This window comes from Pelophylax lessonae, assembly GCF_965119305.1.
Source record: "Pelophylax lessonae genome assembly, chromosome: 4".
NCBI lineage: Eukaryota > Metazoa > Chordata > Amphibia > Anura > Ranidae > Pelophylax > Pelophylax lessonae.
The window spans coordinates 293026930-293041206 of NC_138771.1; positions in this window are offsets into that span (position 1 = coordinate 293026930).

Consider the following 14277-nt stretch of genomic DNA (forward strand, 5'->3'; position numbering starts at 1 on the left):
GATACACATGTTCCAGATGTATTTATACCAAAAATTATTTGGCTCTGACCAGTCCAACTTATTGCCCCCCTTTAATTGGCCTATGCTACATGGTTTTTTGGATCATAGAGTCTACAGACTGGTGGGACAGTATAATCTGTAAGGATGATCGAACTTTTGAAAATTTCGGTTCGGCCAGAACATCCGAACTTCCCGAAAGTTCGGCCCGGATTTCAGAACCCCATTGAAATCAATGGGACCCGAACTTCGGTAATCAAAAAACACCATTTTGAAGCCCCAAAACCCAATAAATGCCCCTAAAAAGTGCCTAGGGTTCTGGGTCATGCCCCATTAACTATTAATCACACAAAAAAAAGTTCTTAAAAATTGTCATTTTTGATTATTGAAAAATTAAAAAAAAAAAAAGAGATTTTTTGATTTTTACTTTGGATTTAGTATCTGGGGGGTCTAAAAGGTGTGCATGTGAAGTTTCAGCTCTGTAGCATGTCCAGAACCATGACAAAAAAAAAGATAAATTTCCAGTAGAACAGGGATGTGGTTCGGGAGCCACCTTTAACTTTAACACCTATATGATCTTTTTTTCTGGTTCTGGACATGCTACAGAGCTGAAACTTCACAGGTACACCTTTTAGACCCCCCAGACACTAAATCACACAAAAAAGTTCTTAATAATTGTCATTTTTGATAAAAAAGCCAATTATTGAAAAATTAAAAAAAAAAAAAAAAAAAAAGAGACATATATAAGTGTGATAGTAGCAGAAATATATTACTGTAAATGATTTCATTAGCGCAAGCATATATTTCTGCTACTATCACACCTATATATGTCTAGGGGTGTATATAAATATATTTATGTGTGTATATATACCACTATACACAAGTTCAGATGTTTTGCCTGCCTCAAAAGAACCCCAAAAAATGCCAAAAAAAACGCTAGCGTCAAAAAAAAAATGCCCAGGTGTGTTTTTGCTGGCATTTTTTGGGGGGTTTTGGAGGCAGGCAAAACATCAGAACTTGTGCACAGTACCACTATACACAAGTTCAGATGTTTTTCCTGACTGCAAAGAACCCAAAAAAATGCCTTCTATTAAACCGGCAAGGTGTTACAGCAGAGAAGCCATATTCCTGTGCTTAAAGTTTTCTAATACAAACTATCTTTTTTTTTTATGGTTCTGGACATGCTACAGAGCTGAAACTTCACATGTACAATTTTTAGACCCCCCAGATCTGAAATCCAAAGTAAAAATCAAAAAATCTCTTTTTTTTTTTTTATTTATTTTTTTTTTTTTCAATAATTGGCTTTTTTATCAAAAATGACAATTTTTAAGAACTTTGTACCTGTGAAGTTTCAGCTCTGTAGCATGTCCAGAACCCCAAAAAAAAGATCATATAAGTGTAAAAGAGGGGTCCCACCATCCCTGCTCTAATGAAAAATGATCTTTTTTCTGGTTCTGGACATGCTACAGAGCTGAGACTTCACAGGTACACTTTTTAGACCCCCCAGACACTAAATCCAAAAAAAGTCATGCCTGCCTCCAAAAATGCCCGATAAATGCAAGAAAAAGCGCCGTAGAGAAGCCGTATTCCTGTTCTAATAAAAATTATAAGAAAATGCTAATTTTTGGAGGGTTCTGGACATGCTACAGAGCTGAAACTTCACATGTACACTTTTTAGACCCCCCAGATACTAAATCCAAAATCTCTTTTTTTTTTTAAATTTTTCAATAATTGTCTTTTTTATCAAAAATGACAATTTTTAAGAACTTTTTTTGTGTGATTTTGTGTCTGGGTGGTCTAAAAGGTGTACCTGTGAAGTTTCAGCTCTGTAGCATGTCCAGAACCAGAAAAAAAAAGGATTGTTTGTATTAGAAAACTTTGAGCACAGGAATATGGCTTCGCTGCTGTAACACCTTGCCGGTTTCAAAGCAGGCATTTTTTTGGGTTCTTTGCAGTCAGAAAAAACATCTGAACTTGTGTATAGTGGTACTGTGCACAAGTTCAGATGTTTTGCCTGCCTCCAAAACCCCCCAAAAAATGCCAGCAAAAACACACCTGGGCATTTTTTTTTTTGACGCTAGCGTTTTTTTGGGCATTTTTTGGGGTTCTTTTGAGGCAGGCAAAACATCTGAACATGTGTATAGGGGGTATATATAGGCATATATGTCTGAATATATACCCCTAGACATATATAGGTGTGATAGTAGCAGAAATATATTACTGTAAATGATTTCATTAGCGCAAGCATTTATTTCTGCTACTATCACACCTATATATGTCTAGGGGTATATATTCAGACATATATGTCTATATATACCCCCTATACACATGTTCAGATGTCATGTCTGACATCAAACATGTCCTCAAAAAAGCACTGGCAGTGGCAGCCCCTGCAGCATAAAAAATGCTTGCTGGTGAGAAGCCATAATCCTGTCCCGAAGCAACTCAGAGAAATGATCATTTCTCTATAGCGGTCACCCTGCTATGGAAGGGTTTGGTCACCCTGCCATAGCAGTCACTGCCAGTTAACCCTACACTACACTACGGTCCCCTGACACTTAACACTTTCCCTACAGAAACTAAATTTTTGAAGCTAACTTAAGTGTAAAGGAGCACTCTAACTACACTAGATATCCCTTTCCTCACACTAATAAATGCTAAATTACACTTTTAAAGTAAAATTAACAGAACTGCTTCCACTCTCTTCCATGTCCAGTATAACCATGCTGGGAATATGGCGGGGGCGATCTTATATACTGGGGGGCGTATTCACTAATGATTGGTCTAGGGACCCCCTAGTCACTCCAATCACATTCCTAGCATTCTCCTGCCCCCTCAATTGGCTTTTGCTAATGGTTCTGGTCCAATCACGGGCTTTTAAAGCCCATTTCCTGAAGCATTGCATTTTGGGCGGTTCTGGTTGCCGAATTCCGAACTTTTTGGGCAAAAAGTTCTAAATTCGGCCGAACCTCGAACACCCAATGTTCGGGCCGAACCGATGGTGGACCCGAACCGTTCGATCATCCCTAATAATCTGACAATCTGTCCTTAAACCTACACACAAGCATGAATGTGTACACATCTTGTCCCCTGATGCTTTGTATCAGTATCTGTAAGAAAGGAAGGTATTTCTGTCAATTTAGGAACATGTAGAATTTTGCAATTGAAACTGAGATGCTATGATGCTTAGATGGCTCACAGAAAACCCTGCAGCTTCACCATAGATCACTGTGTAGGTTTAGCATCATTCCATCATTCCATAAAGTGGATATCCTATATCTCTCTTCCCTTGGATCACTGACAAGGACCTGTGCTGTTAAGCAAATATAATGTAAGTACGAAATAGGCATATATAATTCCTTTAGGGTAAATAGGATATAGTGAAAATTATTTTTTTAAGAATCTAGAAAACATTGTGGTTAGACATTAGGCGGTAAAAAAAAGGGACATAACATTTGGGTTGTCATGGAAAGCAAAGTTAGAGGATGTACAGATTATGCAAAGCACAGTGGCTATCCCACCTATCAACGGGAAGGCAAAGGTGAAATTCACAGTAGAATTCTGGAGTTGTAAGGTTCCAGGCCACTGAACTGCCCAGTGATCACAGCAGGATGTGTTCGTATATATATGAGTGCATAATTCTAATATAAGAAATTGTACATATATATATCCATTCACTGTACATAACATAGAACAGAATGGAGATGATGATGTTAGACATGAAGCTTATCCTGACCTCAAGAGAAGGTGGATGCTATCTGATTTCTGTCATAGTAGCAAATTTCAAAAAATTATTTTGTATTTTATATGAACGACATTGACACCTTTCATAGTTTCTGCTGTCAGAAGGAGATGTAGATTATTTGAGCTAGGAGTGATCTAAGCTCTGGAAAAAGAGGTTGCCAAGTTTGTTAGATCTGTAAGCTCTCTAATGTTATTTGATGACCTGGATTTTTCACAGTTTCAGAAACAAAATTCTTTGATGTGCTAACCAGTAAAATATGATAGAATAAGAAACTTTTTACTCTTAATCTATTCAACACAAACCTTCTGCTTTAACTCTATATACACTGTGCAAAAAAATTAAAGGAACACTTTGAAAACAAATCAGATCTCAATGGGGAAAAATATAATGCTGGATTTCTATACTGATATGGACTTGGTAATGTGTTAGGCCTGTTGGGAGATTTTGTGGGGCTCTGGCAGTGCTCATCCTGTTCCTCCTTGCACAAAGGAGCAGATACCGGTCCTGCTGATGGATTAAGGACCTTCTATGGCCCTGTCCAGCTCTCCTTGATTAACTGCCTGTCTCCTGGAATCTCCTCCTTGCACTTGAGACTGTGCTGGGAGACACAGCAAACCTTCTGGCAATGGCACTTATTAATGTGCCATCCTGGAGGAGTTGAACTGCCTGTGCAACCTCAATAGGGTCCAGGTAATGCCTCATGATACCAGTAGTGACACTGACCCTAGCCAAATGCAAAACTAGTAAAAAACAGCAGGGGAAAAAAATGTCAGTGACCTCCACCTGTAAAACCATTCCTGTCTTGGAGGTCGTCTCATTGTTGCCCATCTAGTGCACTTGTTGTTAATTTCATTAACACCAAAGCAGCTGAAACTGATTAACAATCCCCTCTGCTACTTAACCTCCCTGGTGGTATTCCTGAGTGTGGCTCGGGGTTAACTTTCAGTACCAAAAGCGGTAACCCCGAGCCACACTCGGGATTACCCCAGAAAATGACTCACCTTCCCTGCGATCCCCCGCTGTCCTCCCCGTCGTCTTTACACTCTCTCCCCGCTCTGTGCACGGCCGATTGCCGACACTTGCCTTCTGGTTCCCTTCCCTACGAGCGTTACAACGCAGGGGGGTGGAAGCGGCGGCAAATTCAAATGTGTAAATACACTAAATGACATGATACCAAGCTGTGATCCAAACGGATTACACTGTATCATGCCATTTCAGCACCGGATTGCACCTGGTGACTTTTCCAGTGCCCTGCCTGTGCTTTTCCAGTGCTTTGTGCCTGGAAACTTTTGAACAACCATGGCGTCCACAAAGCGTTCTTTTTGCACGCTTTTAGACGAACTGGAAAACAGCAACAGCGAAACTGAGTTACTTGAAGAATTGAGCGTTAACGATTCGTGGGAAAATTCGTCATCAGGTACGGAAAGTGATGACAGCGACGATTCTGATGTCTCTTTCTGGCTCAAAGCTTGTGGAATTTGGGAAGTATATCAAATGATTCTTCAGAATTTCCAATGGAGCTATGTGCCAGAAAGAGACATCAGAATCATCGCTGTCGTTACTTTCCATACCTGATGATGAATTTTCCCACAAATCGCTATCGACACTCAGTTCTTCAAGTAACTCAGTTTCGCTGTCGCTGTTTTCCAGTTCGTCTAAAAGCGCTTTTGCACAAAAAGAATGCTTTTTGGACGCCATGGTCTTTCTCAATTTTCCAGGCACAAGGAACAGGAAAAGCACAGGCAGGGCACTGGAAAAGTCACCAGGGGAAATCCTGTGGTGAAATGGCACGATACAGTGTAATACGTTAGGATCCCTACTTTGTATGATGTAATTTAGTGCATTTACATTTTTTAAATTGCCGCCGGTGCCACCCCCTGCGTCGCAATGCTCGCAGGGAAGGGAACTGGAAGACAGGTGCCAGTATCGGCCGAGCACACAACGGGAGGACAGCGGAAGGACGGTGGGGGGGGGGACAGCGGGGGATCGCAGGGGAAGGTGAGTTTTAAAATGTAAAACTACAGATTTTCATGCAAAAGAATGTACCGCTTTTATCACAGAAATCTGGACATAATCAGACCACCAGGGAGGTTAACTGACCAGGTCAATATTCCAGGAGTTTAATTGACTTACTCTGATTAAAAGTGTTTAATTTTTTGAGCAGTGTATATTTTTAAAAGGCTTCTGCAAAAAATATTAAAGAAGATTGTTTACCTTTACTCACCGCTTATGGGAGTGGTGACTTGTTGTCTCATAAAGCTATGTGTTGTCTTGTAAAGCTATGTGATTTGAACTTAGAGCCTCTGCTGTGCCAGGCAGGCAATGTCTCTTCTTGCTGAGTTACCTGGAATGCTGGACTGTTCTCTGGACCATTCCTTGAATGATCCTATCTTGAACCTTGTTTGTCTTGCACCCTGAACTCTTTTCTCCTCCCATGAACTTCCTGATTTAAGCCATGTCTCTGCACTTCCTGTTTGCCAGTTTATTGTGCTCTCTCCAGCCAGTATCTGGCTCCTGTCTTCCCTGCTGCCATCCATATTTTGCTATTTGGCTTGTTCCTTGACTATGCTTCTGCCTGATCCCAACCGGCAACTTCTTGTTATCAACCTTTGGTTTGTTTACGGACTACGCTTCTGTTTGATCCCTACCAGCTTATCGGCTACTAGATCCCCGGTTTGCTCACCTCCTGGTGGTGGAGCGATCCTGAGGGCTGCGACCTGGTACTAACATGTAGCAAAACCCACCTCCACCTAAACCGTCTTCTGTGTGGTGGGTTTGTCACCAGGATGTACCAGAAAGCTGGACAGCAGGTGTTGGCAGGACAGCAGACTCTGGCCTGGTTGCAGCAGACAGCAGGAGCCAGGCAGGTGCATGCAGAGCAGAAGAGACCCAGGATACATGGTCAGACCAGCAGGGTTGGTAAAAGAGGGTCAGATGCCAGCATAGACTGCAGGCAAGAATGGCCAAGGTATAGGCAGAGATTGGCAACACGAGTTCAGGCAGATAAGCAGGAGTCAGGTAAAAAGTCTAGATACAGACCAGGGTCAGGTGGGAGTGGTTAAGCAGAGTCAGAGGCAAGCCAGGTCAAATACAGGAATAAGCAGAATCAGGTTCAAAAACAAAGGTACAGCTGCAGGTCAGAGAGCAAAGCACTAGTTCAACTGCTGCACTCATATATGCCATTTGGCGCTAATGTTAATTTGTTCGCCTGTGCCTGGCAAGATGGGCACCTGCAGGATCACGCATGCACATTTTCATCAGCTGCGCTATGGCCAGCATGTCCCTAACAGTGACATTGTGGCACCTGAAGGTTCTTAAGCATCTAACAAACTTTTAGTTGTGTTGGATGTTTGGTCCTCTCCTGTGTATTTAAGTTCCAACCAATGGCTGTTACAACATTACAGGACACAGAAGTGAGATTATTGGGCGAGCAAGTAAAACCATAGCATACATTGGGGACTAGGTGTTCAACAAAACAAAAATGATGCCTGATGATGAAGACCCTATTTGACAATTGGAGTCACCCCCTATTTGACAATTAAGTATTTTTAATCTTCTTTTGCAGGGCCTCTTTTCTCATTTTTTTTTTATGGAAATTTTTATATGGAAACAAAGATGCTTCAACACCACCAAATGTAACCTGACCATGACATATCATTTTCTACCATAACCCCCCATCTTAACTGAATCCTAAATACATAACTTTCAACCCAACTCTTAATATGTAAACAATTCCTTAACCATTAACCCCTAACATTTTACCTGACACTAATGCTTGAAAGCATATCTAAAACCTAAAAACAAAAAATAAATATATAGCAGCTTACCATATCTCATACGAGTAGCACTGCACACTGTGTTAACCTACTTCACACTGTAGTGTGTGGCAATATGTGTGTGCTTTATTGTATATTGAGATGTGCTCTGTCTCTGCCAGTACCTGAATACAGAGCGTGAATCGCAAAGACTGATACTTGCGAGCTTGGAGCGTTGGCGATCTATTATGGTACACAGAACATATCTGTTGACTTTGCCAGGGATTCACTGTTCTTGTTAGGCTGGACATACACTATACAATTTTCTTATTCAATTTCCTTTAGATTTACCTTAAACTATGTAGTGCAAGGGCCTGCCTGACTGCATACAAATTGAAAGTGTTTAGGTTTGACCCTATATTACATGGTTTTGGTAAATCTAAAGGAAAGTTGAACAAGAAAATTGTATAGTGTATGGCCAGCCTTACATTCTTAACCCCTTAGTGACTAATCATTCCTAATCCCTTAGTGACTAAGGGTAAAACAAATATTAATGCCTGAACACAATTTTGCAACTTTGACATATCATTGCAACTACTTTGTGCATCTAGGTGGATTATACCTTGATTTTTTTCAGGACAATTAGAATTTTCTTTTGGAATGGATGTCATTTGATCTTTCTTTTATTATCAAAGGAAAACTGGACCAAAATAGTGAAAAAAAGCCCCTTTTTAGATTTAGTTGTATATTTCTTGCTATTAACATAACCGACCACCAAAGAACAACCCAAAATACATTATCCTGCTCCTGATGATCACAGCAATACCACATGTGTACGTGACGTGAGTTGTTGTATGTACTGTAGTACAGCTCAGAAGCAATGGTACACATTTTGCTTTTTTTAATCCTGCCTAAAACACACTGACACTAACTGACACTAACACTAATTTAATAAATAAAAAAAAATGCTAAAAATATACTGACTGAACCTGACCTTTGACCCTGCCATTTACTTTTGACCCTTACTACTTGATCCAAATACTAACCCTTGCACTGACCTAGATCAAACATTGATCTAGCTATTTTTTCTTTAATATTTTTATACATTTTTTTCCATACTTTTGTTTATTTACTTCTTTCTCCCTGCAAGGAGAGAGAGAGATACAATGTATTTCTCCCTCCATTCAGAGAGAACGAAAACACAGGAGCAAGCTGCACAGTAACTGATCACTGTGATAGCCAATCAGAGGCTATCACAGTAATCAGGTGACCCGAAACGGGGAGTCCCAGCTCCCAATCATTAGTACGGCACCGCCCGGTCTCTGTGCTAGGAACGTGCTTTGCTGCAGGCTCCCAGCAAAAAGACAGATATGCATATATGCAGGCCCCAGAGATAAAGGCCCACTTCGGTGAGGACGTATATATGCGTACTATTGGCGGAGAGGGGTTTACCTACTCATGCAAATTACAAGTTTCATTTTTCCCCTAGGTTAATGAATATGAACAAAGGTAGATATGTTTGAAATCCAGCCAGTGTTAAAACCATGGCTCCCTCCAGTTATTTGCAGTATTACTACATGATAAAAAAGGGAAAAACCACTGAAAAAAAAGTATACGAATGCAGCCAACTGGCTAAGGGCTGGTAAGCTGCAGTTTATCACATTTTTGTTTAGTTTAGTTACACTTTGAACCTCAACCTAAACCTGTCTATTAACCTGACTCCTAAAGTAACCCTTGCTATTTCTTTTGTTATCCCACCAAAATACCTTTGCATAGAGGCTATTGTAACCTTTTAATTGATTTCTCTTCTAAATCACAGTTCACTAGAGATTCCTAAATAGCAGATGTAAGCAGATGTTTAAATTGACTTTACCTTGAGGTGACGTAAACCTATGCACAATACGTTTGCTCATTGACAACCTTGCTTCCTAAGTGGATGAAATTATTTCTTTATCTATTTGTTGACAGCTTACTGTGAAACGCAACTATAGTTCTTCAGGTTGAAGCAGCCGTGTAGTCTGTAGAGAACTGTGACTTTTTATGCAGGCTTATACACAGCTTTATTGTGTCACTGGTTTCCTAATAGCTTTTGCAATGAAATATATTGCTTAGAGAATACAATTCAGACATAGGAACCATAAAGGTATGAAAGTCAGGTGACAAAAGATTGATTTTGGACAAGAAGGCCTGGCTTGCAGTCTCTGCTCTAATTCATCCCAAAGGTGTTCTGTCGGGTTGAGGCCAGGACTCTGTGCAGGCCAGTCAAGTTCCCCCACCCCAAACTCGCTCATCCATTTCTTAATGGACATTGCTTTGTGCACTTGGCTAAAACATTTGATGGAGGGGGAAATTATGGTGTGGGGTTGTCTTTCAGGGGTGGACTTGGCCCCTTAGATCCAGTGATGGGAACTCTCAGGGCTTCTGCATACCAAGACATTTTGGACAATTTTATGCTCCCAACTTGCCAGAAGAATTGAAGCTGTTATAGCTGCAAAGGGTGGGCCAACTTAATATTGAACCCTATGGACTAAGACTGGGATGCCATTAAAGTGTTTGTTACCCTAAAAAAATAAAAAAATAGAGATCCTGTTTCCTTATAGCAGAATAAACAGCTTAGTGCTTGTGATGTCTAACCTGCCCCTCTGGAAAATGAAAAAAAGTTCTAAAACTATTGATTATTAGTAATTATTTTGGGGTCCAAGTCAATGGTAAGTGTGACCAAAACTCTAACTGTTTAAAAGCTCAACAAATGGGCAAACTAAATGGCTAGACTTTGGCTCTTTGTTTTACAGAACCTGATTCATTTAGTGTCAATATTATTACCGCCACTAAATGAAGAATCCTGGCCCGACCGCAGACTTGTTTCACATAGTAAATAGTGGCAAGTATCCCAGGTGACGTTATTGACCAAATATGGTCTTGACCATAATTGGTCAGTAAGGTCAACCAGGTTTTCTTATACTGCTATGTACATTCTGGCAGCACCGGGGAAGTGTCAGTTGCCATGGGAGTTATTCATTGTGACTGACAATGGATCTACATCACTGGAGGATATTATTGATGACTGATTTACGCTGGGGGACTTTTTTTCTTAATAAAATACCTTTCCAATGGTGTCTGAATTTATGCCTATGATACTTTATTAACTTTTAATAACTACACGGGGTAGCTTATATCTTCGGGGCCCCTCATTCTAAAGGGGGCTTCCATATCCACTGGTGTGGAGACGAGGCACTTGTATATATGAATATTGTAAATAAACATGAAGACATCATTGACAAAGTATCCCAAGGTGAAAATCCCTTATCAATTACATCATCCATCAAGGTAGCTTTATCACCAGTCACAATGATCGACACCCTGAAAACTCTCTAAGAGAAAAAAAAAATTACCTGTGCTGACAATCCTATCCCTCTGTATTCTCAACACAAACGCTGAATATCAATGAACTGACCAGTGATGTTGGCTAATGGTATTGACCAAAAATCACAATTACTATGTGTGGTTAATGATATCACAGATTCCCTAGCCACTTTGTCTACAAACAGAAACAGGCAAGGAAAGGATTTTTTTCCAAAAGTCACTTTTGCATTAGTATATACTATTGCTTTGTCACTTCATGCACAGGTTTAATGCATCCCTCAGCATGTTATTTATTGAAATTGTATATTTTTGGTGTTGCTCCTTAAGCCCTATTAAAAGACCTGCTGAACATAATTTTCAAAAATGTTGTTGCATTGGTACATGACCCCCATAGCAAAATCCAACTATTCTTATCTTTTTTTTCTTTGACATGACAAGATTAAGGTCTCATGATTTTCAATAGGGTTCAGGCACTTTTGTTTGGGGTTTGCAAATCCCTTTGTTTTTTAAACTTTTGAGGGATTTTTAGAGCACCAAATGATAGATTCATCTGTTCAATTAGCACTTTTCCACTGTCAAAATGATTGTCACTTTTTTAAAGTTATATAAGCTTTTTGTGGTTGGGACCAAGTAAGTGAATACAAGAGCACCAACATCCCAATAAATCTCAGGTTTAAGAATTTGTGGGGTGTGAGACTTTTAAGGTGCTCAAATACAGAATAATAAAAACATGTTTGTTCTATATAAATATGTAAACATTTATTTATCAAAAAGATTTAAAAGCATTTTATACAACCAAATATTTAATATGCATAAATGGTATTGTTCCCTGCTTATTTGTTTCAAACTGGTTTCACCATGTCGGGTTCTTCAGGGAAATGCATGAAGAATTTTACTAATGAACAAACAGAAAATATAATAATAAATGCAATGAACAGCAACATTTACATAAATACTGTAATACATAATTACCAATTACAGAGATCAATATGATAAGTTGATCAATCATGCAGAGTTTATTGGTTGTTTGCAACAGTGTGGAACACCGGAATTTGAATGATGGCAAAAATGAGTCTATTACTGGGAATCAAATACACCCGCAGGTATATGGAAAAATTTGTGTACCAGGTCTGCTGCAGAGGGGATATCGGGCCAGCGGGCTAGATGTTCAACTTGTTGTTGATAATGGCATCATATCAAATAAAGCTCTAACATCTTTTTACCCTTTTAACCCATACACCAGCATAATAACGTTTCTCTAATTTACTTACATATGTCAAGGAAAAGACACAGCTAGGTGGGCGGCAACTTCCACTCAGAAAATGTATACAAACTCTGCTTATTAAAGTGAAAAACTCTGTGGTGACATTCTCAGTGTATATCAAACAAGCGAATAGGCTTGACTATTTCTCAGACCATTCAAAAACTGAAAAGAAAAGAAAAAATACAAAAGATATGGAAGGATAATTTGCTTCTAATTCAGTTGTCTGAATGATATAGTAGAACCCCTCTCTCTCCTTTGCACAGATACATTTGTTTAGTTACCTGGAATCGCTGGGTGTAAACCTAGGAGAGATATAATACGTATCAGCGCTGCTCAATAAATATGTGCAAAATACAGTGTCTACATGATTAAAGTGACTCAAAAATGAATAAAGTGCTATACCTTGCTATCTCAATAAATTTACAAATTGATTAGTAGCATGCATTATAAACTGCATGCTACTAATCAAAGTGCTATACAGTGTTACTACTATGAATAAATAATAAAACAATACAGTAAATCTACTGTGAGCTGATATCATAAGAAATCAATGTACATCACCATAAAATATAATATTATATAAAGTGTCCAGTGCTCTTGTGACACAAACAATCAATAAATAAATTAATAAATTATCTTCAAGAAGTGCTCCGTGCTGGTCTCTATATCAATAAATAAGTCTTCAACAAAGTGCTCAGTGCTTGTCTGTAGAGATAAAAACATCCAAAGTGCCGGTGCTTAATGGTGCAATCAGGTGCTCCCCTCTTGGTCCCTTACTCACCAGATAAACACTGTAAAACAGCCTTTGTATTATGATCCTCCCTGGTCTGGATCGCAGGTTGTCACCAGATAGCAGCACCATACACCATAATATTATGGTGTATGGCTCTCAGCTATGGCATGGGACAAGCAGCTGGAGATTGCTTTACAATATTATGGTGTATGGTGCTGCTATCTGGTGACAACCTGCGATCCAGACCAGGGAGGATCATAATACAAAGGCTGTTTTACAGTGTTCATCTGGTGAGTAAGGGACCGAGAGGGGAGCACCTGATTGCACCATTAAGCACCGGCACTTTGGATGTTTTTATGTCTACAGACAAGCACTGAGCACTTTGTTGAAGACTTATTTATTGATATAGATACCAGCACAGAGCACTTTTTGAAGAGAATCTATTAATTAATTTATTTATTTATTGATTATTTGTGTCACAAGAGCACTGGACACTTTATATAATATTATATTTTATGGTAATGTACATTGATTTCTTATGATATCAGCTCACAGTAGATTTACCGTATTGTTTTATTATTTATTTATAGTAGTAACACTTTATAGCACTTTGATTAGTAGCACGCAGTTTATACAGCATATAATACCCTTGCATTATTATTAGTAGTAAATTTATTGAGATAGCAAGGTATAGCACTTTATTCATTTTTGAGTCACTTTAATCATGGAGACACTGTATTTTGCACATATTTATTGAGCAGCGCTGATACATATTATATCTGTCGTTTTAAAAGATATCCCCTTTTTTATCAGAAGCAGCTTATTTATTTAGACATTTTTTTATTATTTTCCTAAGCGCTGGCACCCTACATACATTATGTAAACCTAGGAGGTTCCTGGAAGTTCCATGACAAACAGGCAAAACTAATGTGTGCGCCTCTTATATATCCCCCCCCACCCCACTGACGTAAGACGTCAATGTGGGATGCAGACTCATGGTCAAGGGGATTGCGCATGCGCGTTATCAGGGCCCAGCCGATGTGCGCACGATTCCTGCTCAGATACTCCTCCACCAAGGGCACTGTTGCACCATATGTCCATGCCGACCTAGATGACAGGGTGGCGGATCGAAGGGGAGGAGACTGAGCAGTGCATTTATGCTAAATGGACAGCGGAGGATTGAGAATGCGACTAACTTGGGTCAGTTTTTTTATAGCGTAACTGCTATCCAGATTTAGTTGTACAATTGATCAAGTACTCCTGCCCTGTTTACCCGACATTTGGATTTTCCATTTCTCAATAAGTAATCTAGATCTTAGTAGCATTGATAGGTTTTCAGTTTTACAGTTGCTGGCACTAATCGCTTTTAAACAATCACTGTTTTCAAATGGTGAACCATTGATATTATCATTGACTTATC